Source organism: Camelus ferus, chromosome X (genome assembly GCF_009834535.1).
Source record: "Camelus ferus isolate YT-003-E chromosome X, BCGSAC_Cfer_1.0, whole genome shotgun sequence".
In the NCBI taxonomy this organism is placed as follows: Eukaryota; Metazoa; Chordata; class Mammalia; order Artiodactyla; family Camelidae; genus Camelus; species Camelus ferus.
The window spans coordinates 49,240,672-49,258,010 of record NC_045732.1 but is presented as its reverse complement, the minus strand read 5'-3'; the positions used below and the strand labels follow the sequence as shown (position 1 = coordinate 49,258,010).

Genomic DNA, 17,339 nt, shown 5'->3' with positions numbered 1-17,339 from the left:
CTTACCCCTGACTGCTGATCTCCTCAGTCTAGGCTGTGTGACAACTGCTACTAGCTAAGGAATAGAGCTGTAAGTGAATACCTGAAGCTGGTGGAGGATTTGGATTTGTCTATAAGATTACTATGATAAATATGTGAATTGCAGTTTTTAACACCAAACATAAGGAAATGTTATCAACAATGAGACCCTGAAATGGAGACAGACAGCTTCTACTTCAAGTAAGATGGTTCCTTATGCATTTATTATAGGAAGGAACCAGCCCCATGGAACATGGCTTAAAGGTGATATATGGAAGGAAAGGGAAAAATGAAAGGGTAAGTCATATTGGGAGGTGACATTGGAAAGGTAAAAAATGTAAGCCTTATTATGGAAGACCTTGAATGCCAGGCTGAGGGATCTAAAATGTATTGTTTACATATACAATTAGAGCAAGTCTTGTTGTGATCTGGACTATATAGGTGTAGAAGAGTATATCCCTAGGGTTTAAACAAACCTGACTTTGAATTCCTCCTTCTGATACCTACTGTAGGACCTTTGCTATGTTTCTGCCTCTTTTGTGTGCCTCATTTTCTCCTTCATAGAATATGTATAATAGTAATTTTTCTTGCATAGTTGCTAATATTAAATGTTGTAAATATTATGTGAGATAATGTATATAAAGTTCAGTTTCTGGCATGTTGTAGGTACTCAATAAATAGTAGCTGTTATGAGTAATCCTTGCACCTGTATTACAGCCCTTTGATTCCAGCCTGGCAATGGAGCTTTGGAAGAAGTAAATGAGGTTGCTGTCTGTTTAGCCATTATGTCATTTCTAATTTGTAGAGCAGTTGATAAACTTCATCTACGTTATTTCATTCAATCTTCACAATGGCCTTTAGAAGTTGTTAGGACCATTTTACACATGAGAAAACTAAGGAGAATGAATTGCCTAAGGTGACATCATAATGTCGGGTGTAGGACTAGAACCCAAATCTCCTAATGCTCAATTCAGTGTTCTTTTCATTGCACCATACTCCCCAAAACTGGAGCTTAGGTTACTTTAATTTGTTTCTGCCAAGACTAAGGTAGACCATATTGTGTAGCTTTCAAAGATAAAGCTATATGATTGGCACAAGATTAAGCAAGAACAATAATTTACATACTAATGTATGTTATTTAATGTAAACCCACTAGAAAGTCTCCACCTCCACATCTCTCCTCATCTTATCCTTGAAGTCTAGCGTTCATTAAAAATTAAAATAAATAAAAAGGCCTCTTATCCTTGAGACAAGCTTTCTGTAATTGTAATTTTCTAAAAAAAAAACCCTAATTGCAAAGAAATGCAGCTTTCAAGGATGATTCAGTTTATAACTTGTAATCATTTTCTTTCTCTGTCTAGAGAAGAAAACACACTGAAATTTTCTTCTTTTCAAAAATACCAAAGACATGTTGTTATATTTTCTTTCTTCCTCTTGATAGAGCCTCCTATTATAGAATTATTTTGTAATCCTTTTTAAAAAGCAATTCCACTAATAACTGACTTTGAGTTTCCTGGGTTCCAATGTTTATTACTCCACTCTCTTATTTCTGCTCTTTCACATGCAGTAAACCAAACACCCTCACCTCATCATTCAACCAAATAATGAGTACCTCCTGTGTGTTAAATACTGCATGAGATGCAAGTGTGATTGATATTGGAAAGTCTTGAAGCCCAGATACTGTGGGTATGGGTGTTTGGGGGGAGCTGCAAAAGCAGCGTGTTTTTAATACCATATAAAAAACAATGGATTTGGCATCAGGAAACCTGAATTCCAGCTCTAACATGTCATATGAATCAGTTTCTTCATCTGTTAAATGAGGCCACTAAACTAGTATCTCTGCTTAGTGTCCTTTGGTCCAGTGTTGGCCCAAAATTCCTGGTTAGATATTTTAGGCCATTTAGCTAAATTTTGGAGTTCTGGGAAGTGACCAACTCTTCTGAGAGTTCCATAAATAAACACAATGTGAATACAGTTCTTTGACTTTTCAGGTTTCCTGTGAAACAGAGTTCCATGTTTCATAGATTCAAAGCCATACACCCTGAAGTGAAAAGTTACCTTTGCCCCATCTGGGCACAGGAATGGTCCTACAATCTTAATTATATTATTATTTTGATTTCTGCTTTTTATTCCTAGTAGAAACAATGTTCTAGATGTGACAAGAAAGAGAACTTTTTTAAAAAGGCAGAAATGTACTCCCTCCTCCAACAACAAAAAATCTCCTTTCCATTTCCATTGTAATTTGAAGGAATAATTTTTGTTGGTAGATTATAAAGCTTTGGAATGCCATATGTAAAAGCTAACAGGATCTATATAGCTATTGAAGAAATTGAATCAATAATTAACCTTCCCAGACAGAAAGTACCAGGCCCAGATTGCTTCACTGGTGAATTAGACCAAACATTTATGGAAAAAATTATACAATTTCCTCCAGAAAATTGAACTAGAGGGAATATTTCCTAAACCATTTTATAAGGCCAGCACTACCCTGATACCAAAAGACCAAGAAAGGACAACTACATACCAGTATTTCTCATGAACATGGATGGAGAAATTCTCAAAAAATATTAATATTAGCAAATAAATCCAATAATATATAAAAAGAATTACACAACACAACCAAGTGGGATTTATTCCAGATATGAAAGGCTTTGTCAACATTTTAAATACACTTCATGTAATTCTTCACATGAACATATGATTTTTCTTCTTTAGAAGAATCAATAGGTGAAGAAATCAGTAGGTGAAGAAAAAGCATTTGACAAAACCTAAGACCCATTTTTTGATTAAAAAAAAAACTCTTAACAAACTGGAATATAGGGGAAATTCAATTTGATAAACAACAACTACCAAAAAACCTACAGCTAATGTCATAGCTAATGGTGACAAACTAGATTCTTTCCTGCAAAGATGGGGAGCAAGAGAAGTGTGTCCACTCTCACCACTTCTGTTAAACATTGTACTGGAAAGTCCTAGATAATGCAGTAAAACAAGAAAAGAAATAAAAAATACTAGGAAGGAAGAAATAAAACTATCCTTGTTCACTGATGACATGATTGCTTATGTAGAAAATTCCAAAGAATCAACAACAAAAAACTCTCTTGGAAATAATGACTGATTATAGAATGGTTGTAGGAAACAAGGTTAATATACACAAGTCAATATTTTTCTTATATACCAGCAATGAAAAATTAGGACATGAAATTTAAAAAACAATATAATTTACATTAGCACCAAAAATATAAACCTAACAAAATATGTACAATGTACAAAAATATGATCTATATGAGGAAAACAACAAAAATTTGATGAAAGAAATCAAAGATCTAAATAAGTGGAGAGATATTTTATGTACATGGACAGAAAGAGTCAGTATTGTTAAGATGTCAGTTTTTCCAGATGTGATCTATAGAGTTAACCCAATCTCAATCAAATCCCAGTTATTTGGCGGATATCAACAAACATTGCAATATTTATATGGAAAGGTATAAGGCACAATATTGAGAGAGAAGAACAAAGCTGTAGGACTAACACTATCCAAATTCAAAACCTACTATAAAGCTACAGTAGTCAAGACAGTGTGGTATTGGTGAAAGAATACATAAATAGATCAATGAAAGAGAATAGACTCACACACAAATATAGCCAACTGATCTTTTATAGAGGAACAAAGGCAATTCAATGGAGTAAAGATAGTCTTTTCAACAAATACTGGTGGAACAGTTGGACATCCATATGTAAAAAAGTGAATCTAGACACAGATATTTTATCTCTTTCAAAAATTAACTCAAAATTTATCATAGGCCAAAATGTAAAATGCAATCTGTTAAACTTCTAGATGATCACATAAGAGAAAATCTAGGTGACATTGGGTTTTGTGATGACTTTTTACGCACAACAGCAAAAGCACGAACCATTAAAAGAAAATATTTGTAAGTTGGACTCATTAAAACTTAGAACTTCTGCTCTGTGGAAGACACTGTTAAAAAGATGAAAAGACAAATGACAGACTGGGAGAAAATATTTTCAAAACACGTATCTGTTAAAGGACAGGTGTCCAAAATATATAAAGAACTTTTAAAACTAAACAATAAGAAAACAAACAACTTAATTTAGAAATGGGTAAAAGATCTGAACAGATGATACACCAATGGCAAATAAGCATATGAAAAGATGCTGGACATCTTATATCATGAAAGAATTGCAAAATAAAACATCACTGAGCACATCCATGTTCAGAGCAGTGCTATTCACAATAGCCAAGAGGTGGAAGCAACCCAAAAGTCCATCAATGGATGAATGGGTAAACAAAATGTGGCATATACATGCAATGGAATACCATGCAGCCTACAGAAAGGAAGGAAATGCTATCACATGCTACAATATTGATGAACCTTGGGGATATTATATTGTGTGAAATAAGCCAGTCAAACAAAAAATACTATTTTTTACTAGTTTTTATTTATTTAGTTAGTTATTTTTTATTGAAATATAGTCAGTTTACAATGTTGTATCAATTTCTGGTGTACAGCACATTGCTTCAGTCATACATGAATATACAAATATTCATTTTCATATTCTTTTTTTATAATAAGCTACTACAAGATACTGAATATAGTTCCCTGTGGCATACAGTATAAACTTGTTTATCTATTTTATATGTACCAGTCAGTATCTGCAAATCTCAAACTCACAATTTATCCCTTCCCACCGCCTTCCACCCTGGTAACCATAAGTTTGTCTTCTATGTCTGTGAATCTGTTTGTGTTTTATATATAATTTCATTTGTCTTTTTTTTTTAGATGCCACATATGAATGATATCTTATATCATATGATATTTTTCTTTCTCTTTCTGGCTTACTTCACTTCGAATGACATTCTCCAGGGCCAACCATGTTGCAACAAAAGGCATTATTTTATCATTTTTTATGGCTGAGAAGTATTCCATGTTATAAATATACCACTATTTCTTTATCCAGTCATCTGTCAATGGACATTTAGGTTGTTTCCATGTCTTGACTATTCTAAGTAGTGCTGCTATAAATATTGCGCTGCTGGTGTATTTTTGAATTAAGGTTCCCTCTGGATATATGCCCAGGAGTGGGATTGCTGGATCATATGGTAAGTCTATTTTTAATTTTTTGCAGAATCTTCATACTGTTTTCCATAATGGCTATACAAATTACATTCCCACTAACAGTGTAGGAGGGTTCACTTTTCTCCAAGCCTCTCCAGCATTTAACATTTGTGGACTTTGAAGTGGTATGAGGTGATATCTCATAGTTTTGATTTACATTGCTTTGATAATTACTGATATTGAGCATTTTTTCATGTGCTTATTGACCAATCATATGTCTTCATTGGAGAATTGCTTGTTTAGACCTTCTGCCCATTTCTGGATTGGGTTGTTTGTTTTTTTCTTATTAAGTTGTACGAGTTGTTTATATATTCTGGAAATCAAGCCCTCATCAGTCTCATCTTCTGCAAATATTTTCTCCCATTCTGTAAGTTGTCTTTTTCTTTTGCTTATGGTTTCCTTTCCTGTGCAAAAGCTTGTAAGTTTAATTAAGTCCCATTTCTTTATTTTTGCTTTTATTTCTATTGCTTAGGTAGACTACCCTAGGAGAAAATTTCTGAGATGTATGAGAGATAATATTTTGCCTACATCTCCTTCTAGGAGGTTTATTGCGACTTGTCTTATGTTTAAGTCTTTAAGCCATTTTAAATTGATTTTTGTGTATGGTGTGAGGGAGTATTTTAAATTCACTGCTTTACATGCTGTGGTCCAGTTTTCCCAAAACCATTTGCTGAAGGGACTCTTTATTACATTGTATGTTCTTGCCTCCTTTGTCAAAGATTAATTGACCAAAATTTTGTGGGTTTATTTCTGGGCTCTCTATTCTGTTCCATTGATCCATAAGTCTGTTTTTGTACCAATACCATGCTGTTTTGAATGCTGTAGCTCTGTAGTATTGTCTGGGAGGGTTATTCCACCAGCTTCATTCTTTTTCTTCAGTAATGCTTTGGCAATTCTGGGTCTTTTGTGATTCCATATAAAGTTTATTATGATTTGTTCTACTTCTGTGAAATATGTCCTGGGTAATTTGATAAGGATTGCATTAAATCTGTAGATTGCCTAGGGCAGTATGACCATTTTAACACTATTGATTCTTCCAAGCCAGGAGCATGGGATATCTTCCCATTTAATTCTTCTTTAATTTCCTTCATCAATGGTTTATCATTTTCTGTGTATAATCCTTTCACCTACTTGGTTAGATTTATTCCTAGGTATTTTATTACTTTGGGTGCTATTTTAAAGGGGATTGTATCTTTACTTTCTTTTTCTGTTGATTCATCATTAGTGTAAAGAAATGCAACTGATTTTTCAACATTAATCTTGTAACCTGCTACCTTGCTGAATTCTTCCATCAGCTCTAGTAGGTTTTGTGTGGAACTTTTAGGGTCTTCTATATATAGTAACATGTCATTGACATACAGTTACACTTTTACCTCTTCTTTTCCAATTTGGATCCCGTTTATTTCTCTCTCTTGCCTGATTGCTGTGGCTAGGACTTCCAGGACTATGTTGAATAGGAGTGGTGATAGTGGGCAGCCTTGTGTTGTCCCAGATTTTAGGGGGAAGCTTTTGAGTTTTTCACTGTTGAGTACTATTCTGGCTGTAGGTTTGTCATATATAGCTTTCATTATGTTGAGATATGTTCCCTCTATACCCACTTTGGTGAGAGTTTTTATCATAAATGGGTGTTGAATTTTATCAAATGCTTTTTCTGCATCTATTGAGATGGTCATGCGGTTTCTGTCCTTTCTCTTGTTGATGTGATGTATTACATTGATTGATTTGCGTATGTTGAACCAACCTTGTGTCCCTGGGATGAAACCCACTTGGTCATGATGTATAATCTTTTTTATGTTATGTTGGATTCTATTTGCTAATATTTTGGTGAGGATTTTGGCATCTATGTTCATCAGTGACATTGGCCTATAATTCTCTTTTTCGGTAGTGTCTTTGCCTGGTTTTGGTATCAGGGTGATGGTGGCTTCATAGAATGAGTTTGGGAGTATTCCCTCCTTTTCAATTGTCTGGAAGAGTTTGAGAAGGACTGGTATAAGTTCTTCTTTGTATGTTTGGTAGTATTCCTGAGTGAAGCTGTCCAGTCCTGGACTTTTATTTGTAGGGAGGTTTTTTATTGCTATTTTGATTTCATTCCTAGTGATCGGTTTGTTCAAGTGGTCAGTTTCTTCTTGATTCAGTCTTGGTGGACAGTATGTTTCTAGAAACTTGTCCATCTCCTCTACGTTATCCATTTTGGTTCCATATAACTTTTCATACTATTCTCGTATGCTATTCTGTATTTCTATTTTATTTGTTGTAATTTCTCCATTTTCCTTTCTTATTTTGCTGATTTGTGCTCTCTTTTTTCTTCTTTGTGAGTTTGGCCAGAGGTTTGTCAATTTTATTTACTTTTTCAAAAAACCAACTTTTGGCTTGATTGATTTTTTCCATGTTTTTTAAAATCTCTATTTCATTTATTTCTTCCATGATCTTTATAATTTCCTTCCTTCTGCTTCCTTTTGGGTTTTTTTGTTCTTCTTTTTCTAGTTCTTTTAGTTGGTGGGTTAAATTGTGTATTTGAGGTTGTTCTTCTTTTTAGAGGAAGGCCTGTATTGCTATAAACTTCCCTCTTAGCACTGCCTTTTCTGTATCCCATAAATTTTGTGAAGTTGTGCTTTGATTTTCATTTGTCTCAAGGTATTTTTTAATTTCAGCTTTGATTTCCTTATCGATACATTGGTTTTTTAATACCACATTGTTCAATCTCCATACTTTCCTTTTTTTCCTTTGTTTCTCTGTTGTTGATTTCTAGTTTCATGGCACTGTGGTCAGTAAAGATACTTGAGATAATTTCTATCTTCTTAAAATTGTAGAGGTTTCTTTTGTGCCCAAGTACATGATCAATCCTAGAAAATGTTCCATGTGCACTTGAAAAGAATGTGTATGCTATTGGGGGGGGTTGTAATGCTGTGAAAATACCCACCAAATCTAATTTTTCTATTGTATTATTTAGTTTCTCTGTTGCCTTATGTATTTTCTGTCTGGAAGATCTATCTAATGATGTTAGTGTAGTGTTAAAATCTCCAATTATGATTGTATTCCCATCTACATCCCTCTTTATCTCTGTTAGTAATTGTTTTATGTACTTAGGTGCTCCTATATTGGGTGCATATATATTAACGAGTGTAGTATCCTCATCTTGTATTACTCCTTTAATCATTAAAAAATGTCCTTCTTTATCTTTCTTTATGGCCTTTGTCTGAAATCAGTACTGCAACACCTGCTTTTGTGGCTTTTCCATTTGCATGGAATATCCTTTTCCATCCTTTCACCCTCAATCTATATGTGTCCTTCTCCCTAAAGTGGGTGTCTTGTATGCAGCATATTGAAGGTTCTTGCTTTATTATCCAGTCTGCCACCCACTTCTATGTCTTTTGTCTGGAGCATTTAGTCCATTAACATTTACAGTAATTAATGATAGATGTGTGTTTTTTGCCATTTTCAACTAATTTTTGCAGTTGAATTGGTATTTCCTCTTTCTTCCTTTCTTCTTCCTTTTGCGGTTTCGTAATCTTTCTTTGTATTATCATGGATTTTATTTAGTTTTTGTGACTCCCTTGTAAGTTTTTGGCTTGTGGTTACCCTTTTCTGTGAGTCTATTAGCCCATTACTATATGTCGAACCCATCCTACCGAAAACAAAAAAAGTTAAAAAAAGAAAAAGAGAAAAAAACTCTATTTTTTTGCTTCCCTCTCCCACTCTTAATAATTTAAATGTCTTCTTTTACAATTTCGTGTTTATTTTATTTGTAGTTCATGAGTTATCACCTTTCCAGTTATGAGTTTCTCATTTCTGTAGTATCCTGCTTCTTTTCTATTTAGAGTAGACCTTTCAATATTTCTTTTAGCATTGGCTTAGTGTTGCTAAACTCTTCTAGTTTTTTCTTGTCTGTGAAATTTTTTATGTCTCCTTCTATCCTAAAGGACAGCCTTGCTGGATAAAGTATCCTAGGCTGCATGTTTTTTTCATTCGGGACTTCAAATATATCTTGCCACTCCCTTCTGGCCTGTAGTGTTTGTGTAGAGTAATCAGCTGAGAGCCTTATGGGGGTTCCCTTGTAACTCACTGTTTGCTTTTCTCTTGCTGCCTTTAGGATCATTTCTTTATCCTCGACTCTGGCCATCTTGATTATGATATGTGTTGGTGTGGGTCTGTTTGGATTCTTCCTGTTTGGTACCCTCTGAGCTTCCAGTACTTGGATATCTGATTCCTTCTTTAGGTTTGGGAAGTTTTCAGTCATGATTTCTTCAAATACCTTTTCAATCCCCTTTGATCTTTCTTCCCCTTCTGGGACCCCTATTATGCATTGATTGGCACGTGTTATATTATCCCATTGGTCCCTTACATTACTTTCATTTGTTTTTATTTGTTTATCTTGCAGTTGTTCTGATTGGGTGCTTTCTGTTGTCCTGTCTTCTAGGTCACTAATTTGTTCCTCTGCGTTATCTAGTCTGCTTTGCACAGTCTTTAGATCCGTTCTCATCTCAGCCAATGAGTTTACCAGTTCTACTTGGCTCTCTATAGCTTCGGTTTCATTTTTGACATATTTTATATCTCTAAACACTATCTCTTTTTGTTCCTTGAATACTTTGATCACTCCTTTTTTGAAATATTGATCTAGTAGGCTATTGATGTCTATTTCATTGATCTTTCTTCAGGGGATTTCTCTTGTTCTTTTAATTGGGAATGGTTTCTCTGCTTCTTCATCTTGCTCATAACTCTCTGGCACTGTGGCTTATGGAGTATCAGTTATCTATTGTGGTCCTTAAAGGAGTTTATTTATCTATCTAATGCCTATGTAGGAATGAAACTTAAAAAATTAAAAAAGGAGAAAGAAAGACTTTTAAAAAGGGAGAAAAAAGCATTGAAAACAGTGTATAATTAGTAATAGAAGCATAATTTGAATCAGACTAGCATTCAAGTAGAGACGTCTTTTTTTAAAAGCGCTTTGAAAAGAAAAAAGATCCAAAAACGATATTTGAAACTTATTAATAATCAATAACTGGAGATCAAAACCAAAAGAAATGAAAATGAAATCAGGTGGATTTTTAAAATAATAATAATAATATGACTACTTTAAAAGAGAAATTTAAAAAGGAATTAAAACTAGAAGCATATACAATTGTTTAGAAATTAGAAAGTAAAAAGGTAATAAAAATAGAACAGATAAAAAAGATACGGCAAAGAGAGAATTTTGAAAAAGGGGAGAAAAAAATGTTTGAAAACTGTATAATGAATAATTGAAAAGTATGTTGAAGCAGAATAGCAACTGGGTTGAGACTTCTGTTATACAGCTTTAAAATAGGAGAAAAGAGGGAAAAAATATATTTGAAACCTGTGTATAATCAATAACAGGAGCTCAAAACCAAGAGAGATAAAAATGACATGACGTAGATTTTTTAAAATAATAATATTATTTTAAAAGAAAAATTTAAAAGGGATTAAAACTGGGAGGATATATAATTGTTTAAAAGGTAAAAATTAAAAAGGTAATAGAAAATACAACAGGTAAAAAGAGATTTAAAAAAAGGGGGGGAGCGGGTGTTCTCCTGGAGACTGTGTGCTCTTAATGAGAAGTCTTTCTGTCTTCGCCCTGTTTCACGAGCTCCGCTTGCTGTTTCCAGAGGCCCTCCGTTGATGCCCTCATCTGTGCTGCGCCCTGTCAGCAAGCAGATCACGCCCCCTCCCAGCACAGCATTCCTGCTGGAAAGTGGGGGGCCACCCACCGTCTCCTGGCACCAGTCGCTCTGCAACGCCACACGCTCCACCCTGGGTCAGCACTCCGCAGGCGGGCCGCGGGAAGACCACGGAATAACCCTGCCCCTGCTCCGTGTCCAAACTCAGCTCCTTGTTTGTTCTGGCGGTGCAAACTTTGCGAGGCACCAGGGCAGAAGGAGCCTATCTGACTCGGGCTGCAAACAAGTCACTGTCTGGCCTTTGAGGCTACCGAGTCCCCAGGCGTGGATTCAGGTTTCGCCCCCACCCCCTCCTGGGTGCCAAGTGCTGGAGGATATGGCGGCTGCGCCTGAGCCCCGCCTCTCCTCACCAAAAACCTTCCGTGGGTTTTCAGAGATGGGGTTATGCACCCTTCCCCCTAGGGCACATCAGCCGTGCTGTTATATGGAGGGCCCGGGTGGTTCTGCCCTGTGCAGCCACTCATCCACGTTGCGCACGCAGCACCCTGCCATCCCCGGGGCTGCCTCAGTGCAGCCATCCCTGTCCTCCGCCCAGCTTGGGCAACCTGTCTCAGCCCCCAGCTCCCAGCTTGGGTCTCGGGCTCTGTGTCACAGGGACCCTCTGTGCCTGTTTAACTTGGTTCTGTCACTCAGGGGCTGCTCCGTACAGATCTGAGCCTCGGAGGCTCCCCCTCCGTCCTGCTGGCCTCTCCGTTGGAGAGGGGGAGACCCCGCGAATGAGCGCTAGTCCTCCTTTGCCACTCCCTCCCCATTCGACTGGTCCCACACTGTTTTGCCGTTTCATCTTCCTTTTTTTCCTTTCTCCTACAAGATTTTTGGTGTCTTTGTCTTTTGAAGAGGACAATGTTCTTTCGGAGTTCTGCAGGTGCTCTGGTTGGCTGAGTGGGTCCGTGGATGTGAGTCTTGGTTTATCTATGGGAGAGGGTGAGCTACGTGTGTCCTACTACTCCACCATCTTGGCCTCCCCTTCTTTTTCTTTCTTTATGGCCTTTGTTTTAAAATCTCTTTTGTCTGAAATCAGTATTGCTGCTTCTGCTTTCTTGTCATTTCCTTTTGCATGGAATATCTTTTTCCATCCTCTCAGTTTTGATCTATGTGTGTCCTTCTCCCTAAAGTGAGTCTCTTGTAGGCAGTGTATTGTAGGTTCTTGTTTTATTATCCAGTCTGCCACTTTGTGTCTTTTGATTGTAGCATTTAGTCCATTGACATTTATGGTATTCATTGATAGGTATGTGTTTATTGCCATTTTGAACTTAGTTTTGCATTTGATTTGTTTTTTCTTCTTGTTCCTTTCTTTTTCTTTTTGTGGTTTGATAACTTTCCTTTGTAATTATCTTGGTTTCTTTTTAGTTTTTGTGACTATTTTAAGCTTTTGGCTTGTGGTTGCCCTATTTTGTACGTATATTAACCCATTACTTTATCTGTTTTAAACTGATAGTGATATAAGCTCAAACCCATCCTACGAAGAACAACCAAAAAAAGACAAAAATATCTATATTTTCTTGCTCCCCTCTCCCACCCTTAATGATTTTGATGTCTTCTTTTACAACTTCATGTTTATTCTGTTGTAACTGATTTAGTTATCGCCTTTCCAATTGTGATTTTCTACTTTCTGTAGCATCCTACTTCTTTTCTATTTAGAGTAGACCTTTCAATATTTTTTTAGCATAGGTTTAGTTTTGCTAAATTCTTTTAGTTTTTACTTGTCTGTGAAGTTCTTTATCTCTTCTTCTATTCTAAAGGATAGCCTTGCTGGATAAAGTATCCTAGGTTGCACCTTTTTCTCACTTCAGACTTTCAATATATCTTGCCACTCCTTTCTGGCCTGCAGTGTTTGTGTAGAGAAATCAACTGAAAGCCTTCTAGGGGCTCCCTTATAACTAACTCTTTGTTTTTCTGTTGCTGCCTTTAGAATCATTTCTTTATCTTTAACCTTGGCCTTCTTGATTATAATATTTCTTGATGTGAGTCTCTTTGGGTTCTTCTTGTTTGGGACCCTCTGTGCTTCCTGTGCTTGGATATCTGATTCCTTCTTTAGGTTTGGGAAGTTTTCAGTCATGATTTCTTCAAATACCTTTTCAATACCTTTTTCTCTTTCTTCTCTTTCTGGGACCCCTATTATGCATAGGGTGGCACACTCTATATTATCCCATAGGTCCCTTATATTTTTTTCATTGATTTTTATTTGTTTTTCTGTCTGCTGTTCTGATTGGATGACTTCTATTCTCCTGTCTTCTAAGTCACTTATTCGTTCTTCCACATTATCTAGGCTACTTTTTACAGCCTTTAGCTCAGATTTTATCTCAGTAAATGAGTTTTCCATTTTTAATTAGCTCCTCTTTATAGTTTCAATTTCCTTTTTGATGTATTCTCTGTCTCTATTCACAATCTTTTTACGTTCCTTCAGTACTTTGTTCACTCCTTTTTTGAAATCATGATCTAGTAGTCTATCAAGATCTATTTCATTGATTATTCTTTCAGGGAATTTCTCTTGTTCTTTTAATTGGGAGTGGTTCTTCTGCTTCCTCATTTTACTTATATTTCTCTTGCTCTATGGCTTATGGTGTACGTTATCTACTGTGGTCCTGAAGGGAAAATTTCAAATACTGTTGAGTCCACTTCCATAACATAGCTGAAGTAGTCAAATTCATAGATATAGAAAGTAGAATGGTAGTTACCAGGGACTTGGGGAAGGGAACAAAGAGAATTTGTTGTTTAATGAGTGTAGAGTCAGTTTGGCAAGAAGGTTCTGGAAAGCTATGTGACAACAATGCAAATATACTTAACATTACTGAACTGCACTTAAAATGGTTTAGATGGTAAATTTTATGATATGTATTTTTCACCACACATAAAAAATCAGCTATTAAAAACAGCAATGAGATACCAGTAGACAGTATAACAGATACACCTATTAGAACAAAAAAATCCAAAATAGTGACAACGCCAAATGCTGGCAAGGATGTGGAGCAATAGGAACTCGTTACTGGTGGGACTGAAAAATGGCACAATCGCTTTGAAAGACAGTTTAACTGTTTCTTATAAAACTAAACATATTCTGGACATATGAGCCAGTTATTGTTCTCCTTTGTATTTATTCAAATGAGTTGAAAACTTACGTCTCTACAAAAACCTGCACACAGTGTTCATAGTGTAACCAAGTACAAATTCATTCTGCTTGCCATACAATAGGCCAGTAAATCAGGAGACAAGGTGTTAAGGCAAGGAATAACAACTTTATTTGGAAAGCCAGCAGACAAAGAAGATTGCAGGTTAATGTCCTCAAGAACCATCTCACCCAAGTCAGAATTCAGGCTTCTTTTATACTAAAAAGGGAAAGTGGTGTGGTTGGTTGTTGCAAACTTCTTGGTGTCAGGAATCCTTTATTCTTGCAGTTGTCCACATTGGTCAGGTCATGATGTCCCTGCAAACCTCTAATAAGACAAATGTTATTTTGTATTCTGCAACTTTTTACCTTTGTATGAATGGGAAATGTTATAACCTTAAAGATCAGAGCCTTAAGAATGGGCTGTCCTTTATATTTCAGGCTATAGGCAACACTCCTTTATAAAAGGTACAGAACCAGCATGACTAAGCACAGGAAATAGAGCACAAGGTTAGAACTAAAGAAACAGATCTAATATGGAGTCAGATTTTTTCTTCCCTATTACAATAGCAGCTTTATTTTTAATTGTCAAAACTTAGAAGGCATCATAATGTCCCTCAATAAGTGATAAACACACCATGGTACATCCACACAATAGAATATTATTCAGCAATAAAAAGAAATGAGCTCTCAAGGCATGAAAATTGCTGAATACCAAATTAAAGAATGAAAGGAGCTTCTACAGAAAATACTAGAGGGAGTAAAGTAAGAATCATTAACTGAGGATTTGATGCTCTCAAAAGAAGGAACCTTCCTGGTGACACTTATGCAAGCTGGCTGCTTGAGATTTACTCACCAGGGTTGATAAGGAAGATTCGTAAATGCCTCAGCAACCCCTTAAATGCATATTGCTGAGTGAAAGAAGCCAATCTGAAAAGGCTATATACTCTTAAGATTCCAACTATATGTCATTCTGGAAAAGTCAAAACTATGGAAACAATAAAAAAGATCAGTGATTGCCAGAGATTCAAGGAGAGGGAGGGAGGAATGAACAGGTGGAACACAGGGGATTTTTAGGGCAGCGAAACTATTCTGTATGATACTGAAATGATAGGTACATATTGTTATACATTTGCCAAAACCCATAGAATGTTCAGCTCAGAGAGTGAGCCCTAATGTAAACTATGGACTTCAATTAATAATGTATCAACATTGATTCATTACAAAAGAAGAAAAACTACATTAAAGTATTATTTGTATTTGAAAATGATAGTACTGGCCCTACTTAACTGTCCGAGTGTGTGGAGGTACTAATGAGAAGAGTGGATTAGATTTGAGTTTGAACCCTGTCGCTGTTGTTTATTAGCTATATGATATGGACAAGTTATTTAACTTCTCTGAGATGTGGTTTGTCTTTTAGAAATATGGAGTTAATTGTGGCTACCTTGTAACATTATTGGGAAGATTATAAACAGGAATCAATAAAAGAAATTTAGCATGGGGTCTGGCACAAAGTACTCAATATCTGATAGCCTTTGAAGCAAAAGATTGGAAACGTCCATCAGCAGGGGGCCAGCTAAGTAAGCTCTACTGTATGATCTATCCATACAATAAATATTTTGCAGCTATAAAAAAAGGATAAGACATTCTGGAAAAGACAAATATATAGGAACAGGAAATAGTTCAGTTGATACAAGGGGTTTGGGAAAGGATTGCCTCCAAAGGGAGAGCACAAGGCAATTTCTGGTTTGATGGAACTGTTTTGTATCTTAATTGTTGAGGTAGCAGGTACGTCACTGTGTGTGTTTATCAAAACTCATAGGACTGTACAAGAAACGTGATTTTTACTGTTCATAATTTTTAAAAGTATTAAATAAGAACAGGATGAGGAATTTTAGAAAGCTTTTAGAAAAGCTAATAATAGCCTTACAATTGTGAGAGTTTTCAGAGCTCTTAAGGATATTGCTTTCAGTGAACAAATATTTCACTTAAATTGTTCAGGATAGAAGGATCCTTAAAGATCTTCAAGGCCCTTTCTTCCACATACACTCTCATTTTACATAGGAAGAAACTAGGGACCAGAAAGGAGGGATTTTTTTCTCAAGGTCACGTTCAAATTAGTGGCAAGCTAGGACTGGAACTTAGATTCCTCCTCACTCCAAGTTCAAGACTCTCTCCTACATTTTTATCTGTAAGAGTTTGCCTGTTTGGATTGGGGGCTGTTAAGCAATATAAGCAGAAGGAGCTTCATTCCAAATGCTCCTCTAAAATTCAGTAAGTTATGACATTTTAAAGGCTGAATCTTTCCTTGTTTTTTTTTAAATTGAGATAAAATTCATATAACATAAAGTTCACCATCTCAAAGTATACAATCCAGTGGTATTTAGTACATTCACAATGTTGTGCGATCATCATCACTCTCTAGTTCCATACATTTTTATCACCCCAAAATGAAACCTCATACCCCTTAAGCAGTCACTCGTCATTTCCCCTTCCCCTCAGCCTCTCCTAACCACTAATCTGCTTTCTGTCTCTATGAATTTCCCTATTCTGGATATTTCATATAGATAGAATCATACAGCATGTGGCCTTTTGTGGCTTAGTTCTTTCATTTAGCAGAAAGTTTTCAAGGTTTATTCATGTTATGGCATGTATCAGTACTTCATTTCTTTTTGTGGCTGAATTATATTCCATTGACTGGATATACAACATTTGATATATACATTTATTAATTGATGGACATTAGGATTATTTTCACCTTTTGGCTATTATGAATAGTGCTTCTATAAATATTTGTATACAAGTTTTTATTTAAACCCTGGCTTTCAGTTCTTTTGGGTATACACCCAAGAGTAGAATTGCACGATTGTATGGTAGTTCTATGTTTAACTTGTTGAGGAATTACCAAACTGTTTTCTATAGAGACTGAAGCATTTTACATTCCCACCAGCAATGTGTCGGTGTTCCAGTTTCTCTACATTCTCAACTTTTCCTTTTTTTTTTTATAGCCATCCTAGTGGATGTGAAGTGGTATCTCATTGTAGTTTTGATTTGCATTTCTGTAATGACTAATGACACTGAGCATCTTTTGATTTGTTTATTGACCATTTGTATATCTTTTTTGGGGAGGAAAAAAAAAGTCTATTCAAGTCCTTTGCCCAGAGTTGTTTATCTTTCTGTTGGTTAGTTGTAAGAGTTCTTTATATTTTCTGGATACCTGAGTTGATATATGATTTGCAGATATTTTCTCCCATTTCATGGACTGTATTTTCACTTTCTTGATAATGTCCACTGAGATGCAAAAGTTTTTATTTATAAAATTCAATTTATCTATTTTTTCTTTTGTTGCTTATAGTTTTAGTGTTATCTAAGAAACCATTGTCAA

General features: G+C 35.7%; 1 protein-coding gene across 1 annotated transcript in view; it reads left to right on the top strand.

The window, feature by feature from the left end:
• The window catches only part of NEXMIF (neurite extension and migration factor), a 96,955-nt gene that overhangs the window by 67,832 nt on the left and 11,784 nt on the right, over positions 1-17,339 (top strand). The window lies entirely within an intron of this gene.